Source organism: Ursus americanus, chromosome 36, assembly GCF_024610735.1.
Source record: "Ursus americanus isolate L20-20 chromosome 36, mUrsAme1.1.p, whole genome shotgun sequence".
Lineage (NCBI taxonomy): Eukaryota > Metazoa > Chordata > Mammalia > Carnivora > Ursidae > Ursus > Ursus americanus.
Window position 1 is genome coordinate 23,901,448 of NC_142162.1, and position 20,568 is coordinate 23,922,015.

Below are 20,568 nucleotides of genomic sequence, written 5' to 3' on the forward strand. Positions count from 1 at the left end.
GGAGCTCACCTCACAGCCAGCATCGTAGGTTACTATCGGCACCCAAACACGACTGCTGAGCACTTCCAATTTCTTTGAAAAAAAAGATCTTAAAGTCCTTAGAAAATGAGAACCCCTCAAATAAGACTGATTCTTTCGATATATTTTTATGCATCTACTTTGTTTTAAAGTATGTGCTACAGTCACATGGTTCCAATATGACATAAAAATCTCAGTGAGAAGTCTTCCTTCTAATTTTTCCCTAACAGTTCCCATTCCCCATATAAAAATTTGCATATCCTTCCAGTATTTCTTTATGTAAATATATTTTCTTAGTCTTTCTCTTTATTATTCCATAGGTAGCTTATGACTATAGAATCGTGGTTTTTCTGGATAATATATCCTAGGGATTGTTCTCTATCCATGCACAGAGGGGCCTCCATTTTTTTCTTATAGCTGCAGAGTGTCCTTGTTCCAAGGCACTCCTCTATTAATGGCACTAGGTGGTCAGTCCCCAGGCTTTTGCTGTCACTCAGTACCAGATGTGTCCTTTCACATGTGCATAGATACCAGGGTCTCAGGGTTTGTGCAAACTTAGAGGCTTTCCATGGAGACTGTGCCATTTTCATTCCCACCATCAACACATGAAAAGGCCTGTTTTCCCACCAGGCTGAGATTTTCATTTTTCAAAAATTTTTAGAAATTTTTTAAAAAGATTTTATTCATCTATTTGACAGAGAGAGAGATACTGAGAGAGAAAGAGCATAAGCAGGGGGAGCAGCAGAGGGAGAGGGAGAAGCAGGCTCCCCACTGAGCAGGGCAGGCTGAGATTTTTAAAGAGAAAGGAAGGAGTCCATATCAGGGCTCCAAAGCAGTGAGGTAAGGAAAAGACCGAGTCCAGAGCAGGAGCCTAGAGCACTCAGTGTGGCCGATGATGGCACACAGAGAGCTAAGGACTGGGTGTCCCAGACCGTGGTGTCCTATTTGTGTGGGAGTCGTAACCCCCAAGCCTAAAAGAATGGTACCCTTCCCTAGGGGGGTGAGGGACTCCAGGAAGAGAATCTCGGAGGGGAACCTGAGCGAAGTGAGTTTAGTTGGTGTGTGTGCATGGGCAGGGAGAGTATACATGAGTGAGGACCACGATATCTAGCAGAGAAAGAATAAATGTAAACTGCAGCATAGAGCGTTTTCATTAGACTGAGGGACAACTTGCAGCTTCGAAGGTGTCTCACGAGTCTAACTGAGTGGAAGGAATTGTGGAAACTTCTCAGTGGGATTTCCGGGAGCATTATCCAATCATTTGTGCAGCAAATGCCCAGCACCAACTGCATACCCAGCGCTGTTCTAGGTGCTGAGGAAGGAAGCGTGAACAAGACAAAATCCCTGCACTAGGGAGGGGTCTGAAGGAGGAGAAAACCAGTGAACAAGTGAGTAGACAAAGAAAGAATCATTTCAGATAATAAGGGGAAGGGGTAGGAGTGGGTGGGGTTGGAAAAAGGGAAGTGACATTTGGGCAGACATCTGAATCATGAGCAGTCCATTCACAGATCTGAGAAAGGTATTGCAGGGCCAAGGCAAGGCAAGGGTGGAGGTCCTGAGGATGAGGGAGTGGGGCCTGCCCACAACACAATGAGGGAGGATGGAGGAGGTGGACCAGGAGAGGCGGGCAGCAAGCTGGGGAGCGTCAGGTGGGCACCAGACCACAGCAAGGAGTTTGGGTCTTAACCTAAGAAAAACAAGAAAAAGAAACTGGTCACAAAGGCACGTATTGCATGATCCTATTTATGTGAAATGTCCAAAATAGGCATATTTAGAGAGATAGAAAGTAGATTAGTCTCTAAAGTAGATTAGCCCAGGGCTGGGAGGGTTGAGAGGAAATGGATGGTAAATACCAAAGGATACAGAGTTTTTGGTGGGGGTGATGAAAATGTTCTAAAATTGATTATGGTCGATGGTCACATAATCCCGTGAATATACTAAAAAACCATTGAATCATACACCTTCAATGGGTGAATTGCGTGGTATCTGAATTCTATCTTAATAAAGCCATTATTTAAAAATGATAACGGGGGGCACCTGGGTGGCACAGCAGTTAAGCATCTGCCTTCGGCTCAGGGCATGATCCCGGCGTTCTGGGATCGAGCCCCACATCGGGCTCCTCTGCTATGAGCCTGCTTCTTCCTCTCCCACTCCCCCTGCTTGTGTTCCCTCTCTCGCTGGCTGTCTCTGTCTCTGTCGAATAAATAAATAAAATCTTTAAAAAAAATAAAAATAAATAAAAATGATAACGGGAAGGGGAACCTGAGTGGCTCAGTCGGTTGAGTGTCCAACTCTTGATCTCAGCTCGGGTCTTGATCTCAGGGTCGTGAGTTCAAGCCCCACACTGGGCTCCATGCTGGATGCAGAGCCTACTTAAAAACAAACAAATAAAAAAATAAAAATAAAAATGATAATGGGAACCTAGTGGAGGGCTGCTTTAATCGGGTGAGTAACATTGTCATTCCGTCTCCTGTGGCAGAATAAACTGTAAGGGAGCAAGAGCAGAGGCGGGAGAGAGTTGGGAGGCCGCGGCCGCGCGCCATTCAGAGGGGATGGCGACTTGGCCTGGGCTGGTTGCTTTCGGACAGAAGTTAATGAGGAGGTCAGACGGGTGTATTTTGAAGCTATGGTTGATGATATACTGGATATGAGGGGTGGGAGAGAGAGTTGATTCCAGGCCGTGGAATTGCAGTGGAGGAGACAAGAAGAAAAAGTGGGTTGGGGAACAGACAGGGAATCAGAGCTCTCTTTCAGACAAGCCAGGCCTCTGAGATGTCTAGTAGGCAGGGGCAATGTCAGGGTCAGAGTCACCAGCATGGAGACCACCAGATGCTAGGGACCAGCAGCCCTCTGAGGAGGGCTCTGTCATGATTCCTGTCTGTACGGGGCACATCTCGGGTACAACTTCAGACGCCCCTGTCTCACTTCTGGTTCCAGACACTGCTGAGGTTACCAGTTTTGCACAGGCCTTGATCAGTGTTGTGCAAATGTCCCCCCACATGCCTCTTTCCTCCTGACACCACTGCAGGAAGGACGTCCATGAAACCCATTTGGCATTGACACATGAACCACCCAGAAGTGTAGGGGAGTTCATGTCCACAGGGTAACTTGGCAGGAGCCAATAGATAACTGCCCCTCCTTCTTCCCACAGGTTCTGAAACATTTCATAAAGCTTCTCGAAGGTCCTGCAGGATTGGGCAACAGTCACCCAATAGGCGGCCAACTTGTTGCCACACATTTGATCAGCAGCCTTCCATCTCTATTTCACCCTTCCTCTCCCTCACTCCTGCTCCCTGGGTCTGTCCCCCCCAAAAAACTACTCACACTTAAACCTTTGTCTCAGACTCTGCTTTTGAGAGAGCCTATGTAAGGTACAGAGGATTATTTACCAACTACATCACACGGCACATCAGAGTGGGGCAAGGATTCATACCCAGGCAGGGGCTGGAGCTGCTGTTTCCTTCTCCACTTGGCTCCCCATTGCCTCCGAAAGATGCCAACATCTCGACGGCATTTGAAGACACAGACCTAGATGGCTTCTAACGAGGGCGAGACCATAAGTAGGGAAGAAGTCCCTGCACCATGCTAACATTGAGATATCAAGGAGAGGAGGAACCCATGAAAGAACTCGACAAAGAGTGCCATCGAGGCAGGAGGAAAGCAGACCAGTGTGGCATGCTGGACGCCCAGGTTTCAAGGAGGAGCGATTTTTCTGTGGTGCAAATGCGGCTGAGTGGCTAAGATGATAGGACACTGACCTTTGGACGTGCTGACAAGGAGGCCACTGGCGACCAGTTTCAATAGAGTGGCAGAGGCAAAAGCTTAGCTGGGGTGGGCTAAGCAGGAATGGGGGTAAGAATCGGGGAGGAAGGAAATGGGGCAGGGGCTAAAGAGAGTCAAAGGAGAGTTTGTTTTTTAATGTGTGAGAGACGACAGCACGTCTCTATGCTGAGCGGAAAGATCTGAGAGAGGCAGCCACGCAGCACAGGCAGGAGAAGGATGATCTGGGGCAAAGTCGTCGAGTCATGAAGGGCTTGGAATCTGGTGCATGAGTGGAGCGGCTGGCCCCAACCCAGAGGACAGGCCATCCATTGTAAGAAAGGACGGTGGGGACAAGGGACCAGGTGCAGTGACAGTGAGAAAACAGGCCCTTTTCCTACGGTTGCAACTATTTCCTCAGCAAAATAAGAAGCGAGGTTGTTAGCTAACAGCGGGGAACAAGGAGGAGGTGCTGAGGGTTGGAGAAGAGAGAAGATGTGAAACACTCATCTGGAAAGTGGGGCAGTGAATTTAGTAGAGAAACACAATAGGATTTCTGGGCAAGCTGAGTGCCCACTTGAGGTTTGTGGTCAGAAATGTAAAGCATGGCTAGTCAGCACGGCTGAGAATTTTCCCCAGCGATGTTCGGCTACTCGGTGCAGGTGCGGAGTAGGTAGGGCTCTGGGGTTAAGCAAGGTCGAGGTGTGTCAGGAGAGTACAACCGAAGGGAAAGGGCCTGGAGAGGGAAGGGCTGGTACAAAGGATCGGTACTGTCACAGGCCACAGAATCCAAGCTGGAGAGGGGAGTTCATGAGGAGATAAAGGACGGACCGTGGAAGAGGGTGAGTTCAGTGGAATGGAGGTCCCAGAGGGGCCAAGAATAGAGTGGAGGCAATTGACTAAATGACCTAAAACTCAAGAGGCGGTGGTCAGAGAGTGGGGATTCAGCAGTGCCCAGTTCTAGGCTACGGCCCTAAGAGTGGGTGGCAGAGGAGGGAAGAAGTTTGGTGGAGACCACGCACAGGTGGTATTGGTGCTGGGGGGTCATCCATGTCGATGACCTTCCTGTCTGCCATCTCTAAGATAGCTCCTTCGTTCCCTGCCACCACTTCACCTGCCTCTTCTCCTTTGGTCACGTCTCTGCCTCACATGATATTATGTGCCACTTATTTATTTGTGAAGTGTCCTTGCTTCCGTGGGAATGTAGGACCCTCGAGGGCTGGGACATTGTCTCTCTGGTTTACTCCTATACCCTCAATTCGAAGAAAAGTACTTGCAATGAAGAAGTGCTCAACAATATTTTTTGAATGAAAGAATGAATGTTAACAGCTTGAAAAAGAATGAAGAAGCAGTGGTAGAGAGGAAGATCATGAGCCCAGCACTAGAATATTCTGTGAATGACTGGGAATGGTCTAGATTATGGTAAATGTCTGTAACTAGAAGGGATGCTGGCTGGTTTGGTCTAATGGAAGGCCATGAAAGCATGGCCTTCAAAGGAGTTGGAGTTCTAAAAGCGGGAGGAGGGAGGAGAAAAATCCTAGGGACGGCCATCAGGAGCAAGGACGACAACTCCGCCCCTCCAGGCACACAGGTGTGAGGGATGTAGGGGAAGATGCAGACATCACAGGAGGGGACTGCGAGGAAACTGTGTTTTGGGGACCAGAGAGGTTTCCGTTTGACCAAGAAGGTGAAAGAATTTTCAGAGCAAAGGTGAATAGATGGGGAGATTTTGCTAATAATAAACTCTGAGTTCCAGGAAGCAAGGTGAAAGGATTTGGGGCTTAGGGTCCTATTAGGGAATTGCAGAGTTATAAGGGAATGAGAGTCTGGAGGGTGGGGATCGCCAAGATTTTCAGGTCTGGTGGTGACGGGGGACACAAGAACTGCAAGGAAGGATGTGATTATCCTGATGGTCCTTTAAGGAAAGGTAGGTAAACAGGCTCATCTTAGCCTCCTTTTCCAGGCCCAGCCGTTGGGTAGCAGTGAGGCAGCCATGTTGGGTGGCGGAGGGGGGCAGCCTTGCCAGACACCAACTGTTCAGAATGGGAGGTGAGTGGGCACTGAGCATTACAAGGAAAGCAGAATGGGCACTCAAGAGGCAGTAACTGCCCCAACCTTTCTTACAAGCAGTTATGTAACTTGGGCAAAATGGACATCATTTTCCTCATCTATGAAATGGAAAGGAGAAGAGGTCCCTCCTACCTGTGAAAATCTTGGTCTTTCTCTCCATCTCTTCCTGACCTCCTGTCTCAGCCTCCCCACCACTTGGCCAAGGCTTAATTCTTCTTAGGCCCTTGTTTTATATTAATCACACTCCTGCTGTCAGGATAGCTGGGACCCAGAGCCAAGGCCAACCCTCCTCCCCCTCCTGGCTCCAAATGTTCCTTGCACTGTCCCATGCTGCTCTAACCCCAAGCAACCAAGGGGGTTAGGCATGCCCTCCCTTGGGCATTGAAGTGAACCTCAGGCATAAGGAAGGAGAGGAAACTTCCCACAGGCAGTGGGGAAGACTCTAGCAGGGACAAGTGACAAAGCCACAGACTGACATGGAGAGCATCCCCAGGCCCTCTAAAAGGGAACAAAGCCAGCAGCCACTGCTCAGGGGTGAGCTGTTCACTCTCCAGCAGCTCTCAGAGCCTGGGGCTGGGCCCAGGGAACCGGCCAGCACAAGGTCTTAGCCAGGGGTTTGATTTGAAGCCTGGATGAGGATGTGGGGAAGTCGGATTCTCATTCAGGTTTCACCACCACCAAGTAGGTGATCCTATCTGATCTACAGGGGAGGGGCGGTCACAACCACCTTGCTTACCTCACTTGTAGGAAACGTGAGATCATAAATGCCAACAATCACTGAGCACTCAACGCGTGTCAGACATGAAGTAGTCCTCACAGCAACCCTCTAAATTAGACTCTGCGATGGTCCCCCTACTATGTAAGAAGGCAACAGGGGCATAGAACATCTAGGTAACTTGCCTCAAGTCCCACAGCCAGTAAGTGACAGAGCCAGGATCTGAACTTCGAAACCATACACTGGAGACTTCTTGTCATTTAGGTCCCTCGACAACCTGTGAAGTAGATACTATTGTCCATTTTACCGATAAAGAAAAATGGGCTCAGAGGGGTCGAGCTATTCACCCACGGCTCACTGGGCCGACTGGTGGCAGAATCAGGATCTGAACCCACGCCCAACTCTAACACGGATTCTCTTCTCACTGGGCCGTCGCACCCCCAGCATCCGCGCCAGGATGAGTCTTCAGGCTGCCCTGCGCGAGGCCCCAGCTGTGAAAACAGGAGGAGAAATTCCCGTCTAACTCTGGGCAGGCTCTGCAGATTTGAGGAGGCAGCTGGCCAGACGCTTGCAGGAAGTGTTTGCTGAGAAACATCTCCATCATTTCAGAACTCAGGCAGCAGTAGCTACCCCTCCTGAAACTCACCAGAAGAGGTGGGTTTTCTGATGCACGGAAGAGTGAGACCGGCCCATGTCTCTGTCTTCTGTAAGAGCTGGGCTGGGTGGGTGGCTGTCTATGTTCCAGCTTCTTTAGAGAATCTCTGGAGACTTCTAGGGAGGCTTAGCCTGACCATTTCTCAGGTTGGATAATTGAGGCATGGAAGGGTAGACTCCTTCAATGAGTCTTTTTCTGGTGTCTTTGATGTGTGACACAAGGCAGGAGGTGGGGACCAAGACACGTCAGGCATAGTTAGGAGACGTGGCAGGTCAGGAGGGGATGTGTGCTGGGTCCAGAGCCCGATGACAGTGCACTGATGATGGTGAAGTGACCGTGGCCAGCCATGTGGTTCTGGGATTTAAAAACACTCACACTGAACGTCCGGGGGCTCCATTTTCATCTTTTTTTTTAAAGATTTTATTTATTTATTTGAATGGAGAGAGAGAGAACAAGTAGGCAGAGAGGCAGGCAGAAGCAGAGGGAGAAGCAAACTCCCCCCTGAGCAGGGAGCCTGATGTGGAACTCGATCCCAGGACCCTGGGATCATGACCTGAGCCAAAGGCAGACTCTTTACAAATCAGCCACCCAGGCGCCCCTCCCTCTTCATCTTGTGGCTGTAGCACCATACTCTGCTGCCCAGGCCCACCCATAACACGAATACAGTATGTGCTCAATAAATTCTAATTAGCCCCCATAAAGGGCTCAAGAAAGGCTTTGGGGAGCATGGAGATGGTGTTTCACTTGGGCCGTAAAGGGAATTTAGTTGGTGCAGAGATGGGAGAAAACAGCATGAGCAAGGCTGCCTGGTACATTGGTGGGAGAGGAGATCAGACCATAACTCGGAGTTCCCGAGGCTTTTATTTCTGGGGCCCTGGTAACACACGGTAACTTACACTTCCTGTTCTCGCGGTGGCTCCATAAGTAAGACTGACAGTGCCTGGTTTTGCTTATAGGCTTCTCCCCAGCACCTGCACAGGGCCTGCGACATGACTGGCACTCCATTAATTAAAAGTTGCCAGATAAACCAGTGAGCGAATTCCATTTCCCTCACTACTCCATAATCCCTTTAAGAGCGGAGACTGTCTCTTTTGTGTCTGGGGAAAACGACATAACATAACAGTTTCCATCTTCACCATTTTTAAGTGTATAGTTCAGTCGTGTTAACTATGTTCAAACTACTATGCAACAGGAGATTGTGTCATTTTGTACTCTCAGAACCCAGCACAGTGCCTGGCACAGAATCTCAGTAAATATGGGCTGGAGGATGGTAGAGCGTCGTGCTTTGGAAAGGGCCAGAAGGAAGGTTCTAGGATCACCTCCTGCCCTTCCCTCACACGTTCCCTGGGTTTCTGAGAGCAACCCTGAGTGAAAGCTCTTAGGGCATTGGGTTCCAAAGAAGTTTCGTGAGGCAATCCGTAGGGGTAAGGAATAGCATAAACTTTATTTTATTTTAGTTATATATTTATGTTTGCAAAATCTCGAAGTTTAAACCACATAATAAATGGGTTGACAGTGGTACACGTATACGATTTATAAATATACAAATATATGGGAGGGACACTTCTCACTATCTTGCCAACTGGTTGGAAACTACCTCGCTAGGACCCTGAGAGAGACAAATGTTTCTAACTCGGATGAACAAGGTCTCTCCCAGCCTCCACCTTCTTTCTTCCCTTAGTTGAGGGGACCCTCAGTAAATGGTACTGATGAGTAGCAGGTTGTGGGTAGGAGTCTGAGGAAGGGTGCTTAGCTCTGCTAAGGGCACTCTGAGGACTAGGAAGAATTGGAGCCGTGACCACAGGCATCTGTATTTAAATCATATTGGTGGGGCACCTGGGTGGCTCAGTTGGTTTAAGGGTCTGCCTTTGGCTCATATCATGATCCCAGGGTTCTGGGATCGAGTCCCACATCGGGCTCCCTGCTCAGTGGGGAGTCTGCTTCTCCCTCTGCCTGTAGATTCCCCTGCTTGTGCTCACTCTCTCTGGCAAATAAATAAATACAATCTTTTTAAAAAGTAAATCATATTGGCTCTTAAGCTCACTCCTAGCAGAGGAATGAAAATGTAAGTTCTGGCCCTCAAGCAAACTTTCCATCTCAGCCATAAAATTGGGGCATCATACCCCAGGAGTTGTAAACCAGGAGAATTTGAAGAGAATTCATTTTCTGATCCTCCATTTCCTATGTTTTTTCCCAAAAGTGATCTTCCTACAAAGGCACCTAAGATAAGGCATGCCCTTTCACACTCCCAGGGGAAACAGGGCTTTCCAAGAAAAAGCTTCACCTCTCACTCATTGTAACCCCACTGGGGGCACTGCACTGTGGAGCGGGTAGGAGACCTTGAGGGGCTCTAAAGATGGGGTAACAAGTCTTTTTGCAAGTCAGATGGTTTCCAGTTATTTGCTTTCAACAAAGTGGAAGGAGACGCTAACCACATTGTCAGTGGAACATTAAAAAAGATGTGATAATAATCTGAGGCATATAATTTGGAAGTTCAAAGAATCGAATGGCATTCTATAACAAAATTCATTAGTTTCCCATCCGTACTTATTTGTTTGCTTGTGTGCACAAGCTTTCTCAGTGTTTAAATCTATCATGGGACTGAAACAGGCGCCGAACCTTCGGTCTAGCAATAAGTAATTGTCACCCACATGCATGCACACTAATGCGGACGAGAATCTGCCCTTCCCATCTCATTAAGAGATGCGTTTCTGATAAAAGTTTACTTTTTATGTTTAATAGTTGTCAAATTCATCAATTATTTACATTGTTCTCATCAATTGAGTATTAATCATTGTAACAATCAAAATCAAAACAAAAATTGTTAATATAGCTTTATGAACGAAGGAAGTGTTACCCTTAACATTTTTATTGATCTATTACTCAATAAAAGATTTGCAATCATAAAAAATACATTGCCTGTGGAGAAAATCCGTAACAGAGTGGAATGGAAACACAAGCTCGTGGAGGGAAGCGAACAATGTAAATTCCCAGCTGTTAAAGAATTAGAACATTTCTCTATTTTTTTAAATGGATAATGGCGGCTATCAAATTGCTATGATATTTACATTCCATTGGACATTTCAAAGAGATATTGAAAAATATTTTAAAGTATCAATATTCATTTTTCTTTGAATTTTCATAATGGCTGTCACTTAAGATCTATAGTCAAATAAAAGCACATAGAAGGTGAAAAACGTTTATAAGATGCTAGAAAGCATATCCTTTAGAACTATTTAGACTTGTGATGAAGAGTTTAAATGCCAACTTAAAAAAATAAAAGAGTGTATTTACATGTATTTTACATGTTAAAAATTCTTGTAGAGGATTCGAAGGCCAGTCTCTGGGAGTTGAGGATCCAGTGTCTACTGCATCTGTCTCGCTCTGCCTTTACTGGGAATCTTTGATGTGGGTTTAAAACAAAAAAAGCCACCCTCCCAGTGTGCCCTGCCCTGGGGCTCTGGATGCCACCGTCCTGTCCACTCGGCCCACCAGGCTCCCAGGCTGGCCCCTCCCCGCAAGCAGCCTGGAGCCCCACTCCCCCCGCCCTGCCCGCCGCCACTGCCTGTCCAGCCAGCCCGGAGTAAATAAACCACGTAAATAAACCACCAGGCAGGGACCCAGACAATGGGCCTTGGCGAGGAGTTAATGGGCTGGGCCTCTCGTGTTAGCCGAGTGTGACCGGAGCTGGCAGGGGGCCTGGCCTGGCGCCAGCATCGATTACGACTAGACGGAGCCAGGGCAGACTTGGCACGGGCGGGCCCCACAGCTGGCAGATTCAGTCACCCTGGTCATGAGGGCATGAGGCCTGCCCCTGGGGCCCGCTGCCACCCGCTGGCCGCACTCCCACCGCTGGCTGCCGTCACTGCCAGTGGGGAAGGGCCTCCCATTGGGCCCCCAGACCCTCGGCCCTGACCTTTGGTCCTCCCCAGGGGACCGTCCCTGATAGGGCCTCTTCCTGCTCCAGGCTGTTATGAGCCCCACAGACTGGGGGTGGGGGGTGAGGGGTAGCTGTGGGGGTGGGGGATGAGGCAGCTGCAGGGAATGAGGGAGGCTGCTAAGCTTGGCTGGGGTCTGTTAGCAGGAAGAGCAGGTGAGGCAGGCCTCATTTCTGGCCTTCAGATTGAGGCACCAGGGGGCCTTTCTTTTCCCGTCCCTCAAAAACTCTTCAGGGCCACTGGCTCTGGTCCACCTCAGCAAGGCTGCCCTGAAGAGGGAGTGGAAAGAAGTGTCGGGGGAGCCAATCTGAGGGCTCTCCTAAGTCTCTCCGCTATGAAGCTGTTCGTGTTGCTGTTAGAAGCAGGGCTTGGCTGGGTAGAAAGGAAATTCTTTGCTTTTTTTAAGTTTGCTTCTAGCTCCCAGACTTTCCTCGGACACTCTTCCCCGCGCCAATGAAGTATAGTAGCAGCTCAGGTTGACCCCTCATCCTATTCTGAGAAGAGGTTTCGCTGATTTGGCCTGACATTAGGGGAGACAGATCCTTCCACTGGACAGAGTCTCCAAATTTTAGGGGATGGTTGGTGCGTCTCTCCCCTGAGAAGTCCCACTGAGGAGAAAAAACACATGGCCACCTGCTCAGAGTGACAGTCCCTGTTCCCTGAGGTGGAGAGCTGCAGGTGGAGGGGGGCACCCCACCTGAGGAAGTAGGTATGATCCCGCCTCTCCTCCCTACCCAGAGAGGGAAGTTGAAAGAGACCACAGAGAGCAGGAGACAGCAGCTCTTTGTCCCACCACCTCTAGTCCTGCGTCCCCGGCTCCCTCCTCAAGCTCTAGGACCAGATCTTTCACTTTTCCATGAGCTTTGTTCTCAGAAAGAGTTTGCTATATGGAGTAACTGCCCACCTGAGGGTGGGGAGACTATGGGGCTGACCAAGTGACACCAGCCCTAACCACACTGGGGAGTCAGGGTCTCCAAACCATGAGGCAAGACACAGTGACAAGTCACAAACAAAACTGGTCTGGACCAGGGATGAGGAATGTCCAGACATTTTGGACAAAGGAGGAATGGGGGGAGAAGGATGACTTTTCTATAAAGGAAATATGGTCATTTGATGGAGAAATAAAAATACGCACAATTCTCTTTTCCTCCGCTACACTTACTTTTTTAGTGTCCTTTGAGGACCTACAAAAATCACTTAGGTCGTTTAGGAACATAAAATGTGCTATGCATAACTTGGCTCATAAAATTGTCACCTTTGTTATATGGATTTAGAGATGTGAAGGCCTGTTAAAAAGTTAAAAACGTGTTGTTAATGGAGAGTCTTTATTTTTCCCCATATTTTTTAAAACCAAAAGACTCCTGAGGGAGTGTGATGTTTTCCCCCCACTCCTGGCCTTCACTTCTACAGCCTGGACTCATCTTTTTGGCGTCCATTTACATGGGAGCTTGCAGCCTTCCAACCTGGTTACCTCACACCCGGGGCCGGCTTCGTGGGCATGCCACCTGAGCCAGCTGTATACGGCCCTGCCCTCACAAGGGCCCTGCACTTGGTTTCTTTTTTTTTTTTTTTTAAGATTTTATTTATTTATTTGACAGAGAGAGAGACAGCCAGTGAGAGACGGAACACAAGCAGGGGGAGTGGGAGAAGAAGAAGCAGGCTCCCAGCAGAGGAGCCTGATGTGAGGCTCGATCCCAGGATTCCAGGATCACACCCTGAGCCAAAGGCAGACGCTTAACGACTGAGCCACCCAGGCGCCCCCCCCCCCGCACTTGGTTCCTTATCTGCTGTTGCCGTCTTTAAATTCTTCATAATTTGGGGGTGCCTGGGTGGCTCAGTCAGCTGACCATCTGCCTTCAGCTTGGGTCGTGGTCCCAGGGTCCTGGGATCGAGCCCTCATTGGGCTCCCTGCTCAGTGGGGAGCCTGCTTCTCCCTCTCCCACTCCCCCTGCTTGTGCTCACTCTCTGTCAAATAAATAAATAAAATCTTTAAAAAAAGTTCTTCATAGTTTTTTCACAGGGGTCCTGTGTCCCACAAATGACTTAGAGAGTTCTGCTCACTCCTCCAGTCCCCCTGCCTAGGCCAATGCTGACCTTCCCGGTCCTGGTCCCTCTGGGTCATTCCTGGGGCTCACTGGCATACTCTCCCCAGGACCCAGGTTAGCCCTTGTCCTTTCTTAACTCCTGTTCCTCTCTGGAGCCCCCTGTGTTCCTCACCTGGTCCTTGCCTGCTTCTCCCTGGTTCCCCGGGGGAAGTTCATCAGCCTCTGAGTCTCACGTGCACCTTTGCTCTGGCTGCGGGATGGTGGGGGTTTCTACAACCACACCCCTGAGCCCGTTTCCAGTGTGGGGTCGGTCCGAGCAGCCAGGTTCGCGGCTCACTGCAGCTGGTGTTCCCTTCCAGAAGCTATACCGCACGCAGAGTGGGAAACCTTCAAAGGAGCCATGCCTTCCTGGTTGCTCCCTTGCATCCTGATCCAGTCTGATGGTGTTTTTGCAATTTTCCTGTCAGCTCGGTGGGAGAAGTTCAAAGAGACTCTGTCTTCCTTTCTGGCTTCCTTTCCAGACAGAGCAGCTTTCTCTCGGCTGCTCCCTTGCCCCACCTCTCTCGAGGAAACTGGTGTCTTTCTTCTTCCCTCCCCCCCACCAAAAAAAGTTCCTGAGGATTATCCTGAAAGCAGGTGGGGGGAGCATCTGCAGTATGAGGCAGGACAGAATCAGCCAACCCCTAGCTGTGGGGTCTCTTTGCCAATGCCCTGCGTGGGGTTAGACTCTCAGAGGCTTTTCCGAGGGAGAAGCTCAGAAAGAGAGGGACTGGAAGAACATTAGCATCTCCATTAGAGCACCTGCAAGTCACCAGTTCTGAAAGAAGGTGATGGATTGTTCACACTTGCTTCTGGGCACACTTCCTAGCGGCCGGTGGTGACAAAGGGGAACTTTCCCACCTGTTGCCCTCCAGTGGGTGAAGCTTAGCGGCTAAGGCTATTCCCTGGGAAGAACCTTGGATCCCAAGGGTCTTGGAAGGGGTCTTTGAGCTGGCAGTGTGGGGCAGTCACTCCTGGCCCAAATCAGGAGTTTTCCAGTTCTCCCAAGGCATTAGCATGGCTCAGCACTGTACTCGGTCAATTCTAACTCCCCCAGAAAACCTAGTGTAGTGCTCAGGAAAGTGTACAGTTAATATGGCCCCTCTGTCCCTGCTCTCTCTCTTTCTTCCCTATTAAAATGAGTCAACAGGACCTGGGGTCGGTGGGGGAGGGGCTAGAAGTACCAGGTCAGACATAACCACCTACTGCAGGACAGCCTGCCAGGCCCAAGGATGAGCTCAGAGCTCCGAGTCTTCCTTTCAAGATCGGCACTGAAGCCAGCCAGAGACAAACGGTGCATCATCCCTGGATCTGGGGATCAGACTAAATAGGCAAGACCGTACAGGAGACAAGGTGAACAGTAGGCCCAGAGCCAGCAGGAACACGCTCTGAAAATCGAAATCCCAAAAGATTGGGAGGGGGATGGTTTCCAGGGAGGTCCCAAAGTGTAAGCCCCGCGGAGAAGGTTCAAATGGCAGAGGGATATCTGTTCAGCTTCTGGAGAAAGGGGGAGGGCACCGTGGAGCAGGAGAAGGGCAGAGTTACAAATGAGGACGGTCAGCCAAAATTACTTCTTGCCCCGCAAAAGGGAAGAGGAGTCGGAATGGAAATTTCCACGAAGCAAGAACGGTCAAGACACTGGGTAAAAGTGGAAGGGGAAAGATGTACACAGGGCAGGAAGTCACACCATCAGAATCAAAGCGATTCACTTTGCGCCTAGTGATGGAAGAAGGAAGGGAATCAAGTGGTGAAATTGTAACCACCTTAGTCAATCGTGTGACCCAAAAGAGCGTGGGACTTTCCTTGCAGAATTAATTCACACAGACTTGGAATACCCTTCGCAGCCAGAGACGTTAGCTGTGCACCAATTCTGCATCCTTCCGTAGCATGTGGGTGATGCTGGGAAACGCCCACCCAGCCCTGGACTCTATTCCCCAGGCCCCCTTACAGTAAGCACGGTCCCATGTGACTAGGACTCACTAATGGGAAATGAATGGGGGTGGTATGTATCATTTCCAAGCAGACGTGGCGAAGAAGCAGATGTGCTTCCCCACCCTCTTTTCCCCCATCTGTAATGGCTTTGAAGGTACATGCTGAGGTTGGCCGAGTGACAAACTAGAAGGAACCTGGATCCCTGAATCACCATGTTGAAGGCCACCCACCAAACATCCACATTAGGCAGATGTGTGAGTGAGAAAGAAACTTTTTTTGTGTTACACCTTGAGATTTAGTGGGGGGGGGAGGGGGAGGATTCTAATATGGTAGTTATCATTCCTTCCATCTCCAACCCAGAAACTGCACTTATAGGAAGGTTTCCTGAAAAAGAAATCATCAAAGATGCAAAGATTTATAGAACCTAAGAACTAGGAGCAAAACCTTAAAGGGCTATATAACCACGGTGACTGCGCAGGCGTCGGAATGGGGGGATGGGCAGTGGCCCACGGCAAAGGGAGAATTCGTTGGATGGTTGCACAGCAGCGCCAATATTCATCGTGGTGGTGCGAAGAAGGAAGAACAGCAGTTGAGAAGAAAAGAAGAAAACTGATCAATACGCCCTGTGTTTAACAAGTGTATAACGAACCATCCAACCATCCGTACGAACATTCTGACAGAGGTTGGTGACTAGATCCCTGGCATGGAAATACCGCGTTAATTGTGGTTGGGGGTAATCGGCACTTTTCCCGAAGAAATCCTTCGATATATGATTAAATTGCCACAGTCTCTTTTACCTTTTCTGTCTAGATTTCTCCAGCCCAATACCCTAACATTAGTGTTAGGATACTGACGCTAATATCTGAAGCCTTTTCTTCTCCTTTCTGTAAGTGATCCTTCTCGCCATTCTGTCTGGCTCCAGGCAGTGATGGTAATACCGGTTGAGTAAGTACTAGTACTGGGAGCTATGTTTAAAATATACTATATTTATATTTTGCTTATACTTTCAAATTACTTTCACATACACTTTCACTATTTTGCAGAATTGGAATCCCTATTTCCAAATTAATGTCCTTTGGACTGGCGACTCTCACATATGCTAGAATTGATTTTCAAGGTTTTGTTGTTGTTGTTGTTGTTGTTTTTTAAAATAGTGATCTCCAGTATGAGGAGAAAACAAAAAAAGAAAAGGAAAAGAAAAATCCGTCCTGCCCGACAACTATGTGAGCCAGGATAGGGCAGGGTAAACCACAGTAAGAAAGTAACTCCGAAATCCCAGTGGACACAAAAAGGGTTTATTTCTCTCTAATGCGGGACATTCATCCCAGGTTGGCCGGGGGCTCTACTCCGCATAGCCCTCAGAGACCTGAAGTGACGGGTGACACCATGCCGTAGCGGTACCATCTGGAACGAGGTGCTCCTCAATCACTGGACATGGCAAGAGAGGAAAGAATGGCACAAGGGCATCTCTGCCCCAGCCTGGAGCTGGCACACATCATTTCTGCTTCTGTTTCATTGCTTGTTCATATTGCATTGTCACACGGCCCACCTACTATGCAGGACTAAATACAATGTTTCACAAGCACCACTGTCACTGCCCTAGCGACATCTTCTCTCATCCTGTCCGCCATTTCCTCCTGCCCATTTTGCTATTTATCTTTATATACGTACGATAATCTAACTTTCTGACAGGGCATGAGGAAGGACAGGGGTAGCAAATGTGTACTCTCATTTCCTCCTCCCGTGCTCAGCAGACATTGCTCATTAGTCCCGGCACTCTTTTCTGCTAAGCCTAGATGGGGCATCAGAATCCTTCTTAACACAGCTGGCTGCCGGTTTCTCACTACACATGAAACTTACTTGCCGTTCTCTGCCTAGAGAACTTCACTGACCCCAAGGATGAGGACGAGGCTGTGGAAGTGGCTTGCTTGGCTCCACCTCCCCTACCTAATCAGGAGCCGCCAACGTTACCAGCATTTTCGGGCTCTGGTATTTTCCCTTCAACTTCTACCACTTTGATCGGGGTAAGAACAATCAAAGGAAACTTGACTTCCTTCACAGCTAACACGGGCTACCACACAGACTGAAAGAAAAGGAATCGTCAGGGAAAAACAGAAATGCAAGTCCTTCTGACCCAAAACTTCGAAATGGATCCAACCAGACCTTCTCTCCAGAAACCTCCATAGTTTCATAGGTTACTCCCCTAAACCAAGGAAGTGACATGGAGCAAAGAGTATCCGTCATAAAAATATTCTCCTTAAGGGTTAAACAAAGTAGGATCTCCATAAGAAAATCCAGACTGTTTTTCCCCTCAGCCATGAAAACTCTGCTCACCATTTTCTGTTTATTTCAAGCTTTATCCTGAGCCCCCGGGGTCTCTGGTAAGAGACACTCTAGCAAACAGAGGAGTTGGGGCAGGCTTCTGGCTTCCTTTTTTTTTTTTTTTTTTTTCCCTGTAAGTCGCTTCCCAAAACTTCTTGAAGTCCCCACGTTACACAAAGTGAAGATTGGTCTCTCACACCCACAGTCGAGAAGTCTCTCCCGACAGAAGTTTTCACTACTGTTGCTGTTTGCCATTGGCTCAGCAGACGTAAACAGGGTCATCTGGGGCCAAAGAGGGTGGGTGTTTAGTTTTAGAGCTCTGGGGTTAAGAGTGAAAGCATGTGACTCCAGCCTGGCCAGAAACAGAGAAGCCTTTGTGTGCAGGGAGCCAGCGATTGGCAGTCGTGAGGCTACACGCAGGGGGAGCGGGAAAGAGCGCTGACACAGGTTTCAAGGGTCTGAGAGGAGACCACTGGAGAGAGGCTACCTCTTTGTGTCAGGCTCCGACGCTTCCGTGGGGGGTGGGGGGGAGCTTCTGTCCGTGGCTCATGGTGGAGCAAAGAGCCACAAAACAATAGAGCTGCCGTGGCTTGCAAAGGGACACACGTACTCCCGTGGCCAGTGCTGGGAGGAGGCAGGCCGAAGTGACTGGAAGCAAGAGCAGTGTCCGAGGGGGAGTTTTGGAGAGATTTCCCCGACAGAACTTCCTTGGAGTCCTAACCTCTGAACACTGCAGGCTGTTTCTGTGCCGGTTCTCCTCGGAGCTCCTCCCCTTCTCATCCCCGATAGCTGGGGTGAGCAGGAGAAGAGAACAGAGCATCTCCCCCTCACCGCCCCTGTTCAGGAAGGGGAGGGTTGTGGCTGGCAGAGCAGTGCCAGGGGGAAACTGGCAGGCTGCTGACTCAGCCCACCCTGGGCTGCACCCTCAGGCACCAACAGCCATTGGCAGCACCGTTCACCACGGTGCTGGGGACCCACAGACACTTGGGGAGCTTGGGGTCCGCTTGTGGCCAGCACTGAGTGAGACGGGTGGCCCTCTGCCTGGTCCACCGTGCTAAACTGCTCACCGACCACCTGTCGTAGCGCCGGGTGGGGGGTACCCTTTCCCCAATTCCGCCCCTGCCCTCAAATTCCTTATTTGAGTCTCACTGAAGTGGGCAAGGCAAGATTCTTGAAAGCCTGCAGAATCTGACTTCCAGACTTTGGCTGGGGGAGAAAAAGGAAGCAAGGCTGATTTTGCCACTCGAAGCCCGGGCCCATTGGCACTCCTCAGGAGGAGTTCAGAAATGAATATGGTGGTGGATAGCCTATCTTGCTGAACATCACGCTGATACTCCTCTCATTCCTCTGTTATTCCGCACTCCTTCCTTCTACAAAGATTTCTGGGCATCTTGCAGATGTCAAGTTATTTGCTGGATAGTGAGGATCTAGCGGGGAACGAGACAGACCAGTTCCTGCCACCGGAAGGAACCTGTCGTCTCTCTAGACATGGACAGAGCCATTCACATACCAATGCCCATTGGTGGTCAAGAAAGTGGGTAAGTGGTGATTGCCAGTGGTGAGAGGTGGTCCCTGAGGGTATGAAATCCAGTCTTCCAGGTGGATTTCAGTTTCTCCAGTCAATGAAATGTCACCAGCTCTTCTCTACGTTTCAAGAAGGGATCGCCGAGGTTATATATCTGGACTGGCAATAAACAGCAGCATATCGAGGTGGTACCAAGCCCTAGGACTCAGGCCAGGGGCTCACAGAGCCAGGCTTGATCTATCAGATTGGGGGCTCATGGGTTTTTCCGTGGTCACCGTTTAAAGCAGCACCCAGCCCACTTGAGCCTCCGTGTGTGTGTATGTGTGTGCACCGTATCTATAAAGTTTGTACCCCGTGCTCAAGGGCACTTGGCAAATGTAATGATGTGTTAGAAATGAGGTTGCCACCGGCACTGAACCCTCTCCACTTCAAAGATAGAATCACTGAGCAGAACCCTGGGCTCACTCAGGTGAAAAACAAGAACCTTTTATCTGGGGTGCACAGAGCTCCCAGGCCTTTGCCCTTGACAGCTTTGGGTCTCCCACAGCCACAGGCCATGTTCTCCTTCACCTTCAACGTCTGGTTGCTTCCTACCAGCTCCTTCAGCAGGGATATCCGAGCCAGAAGCCCCTTTCCTCCCCGAGTTTATAGAAAGACACCAGACTCATCGCCCCCACTTCAAGCTGGACAAGTGGCCACAGATAACCCCGTCTGGGCTGGCATGGTGGCCTCCGAAAGGTCAGACCGCGGTCACAGCTTTAGTCTCCGGGTGTGCTGATGATGGAGAAGGGGACATCTCTGGAATCAAGAATGGCACAAAATATAGAGCGACTTCCTGTGGTCTGAGCAAAGTCAGGGACAGAATGAGGAAAGGGCCTGCTTTGGTTTCTAAGTTTTTGCCATACTCGTTCTTTTGGTTTTCCTTTGCAACGAACACTAGAGTCCTTAGACCTGGGGACCAAGTGACAGATAAAGAGACTCAGTAAATTTCCTGAAATCTTAGATTCTTGAGTCTCTATATTCTGTGCCATCTCCCAAGGAGAAGATTTCTATATAGTTTCAAGCAGAACCTCAAAAGAGGTCAAGACCCAACAAAGAAACTGCTGAATAGAATGCCGGGTGGGTCATAGTTGTGCAGTCTGGTCCCAGCCCAATTTGCAGATGAGGAAGGACACCAAGGACCAGACAGGTGGAGTCATGTCCCTGCCCAAAGTCATTGAGGCAGTTAGGGACAGAGTCAGCTTAAAAACCTAGTCTCCTTAATCCTAGTCAGGTAGGGTTTCCACTGCTTCCTAGCAACTGGATTTCTTTTGAGACCTGATTCTGAGGCCAGGAATCACGTGGCCTGTTTCTTTTGGAGCCGGGCATGGGCTTGAGCAGTGTGTCACTCGTGGTGAGGAGCTCAGGCAGTGCCATGGACTCGCTTTGTGGATCTTGCCTTCTCTAGTGAGCAGGGCTTGACATTAGTTCAAATGCTCTGACGGGTCCACCTGCAAGGTAGCATGGTGCCAGAGACCTTTGAATGGCAGCAAAAGCAGCAGCTGGACAGG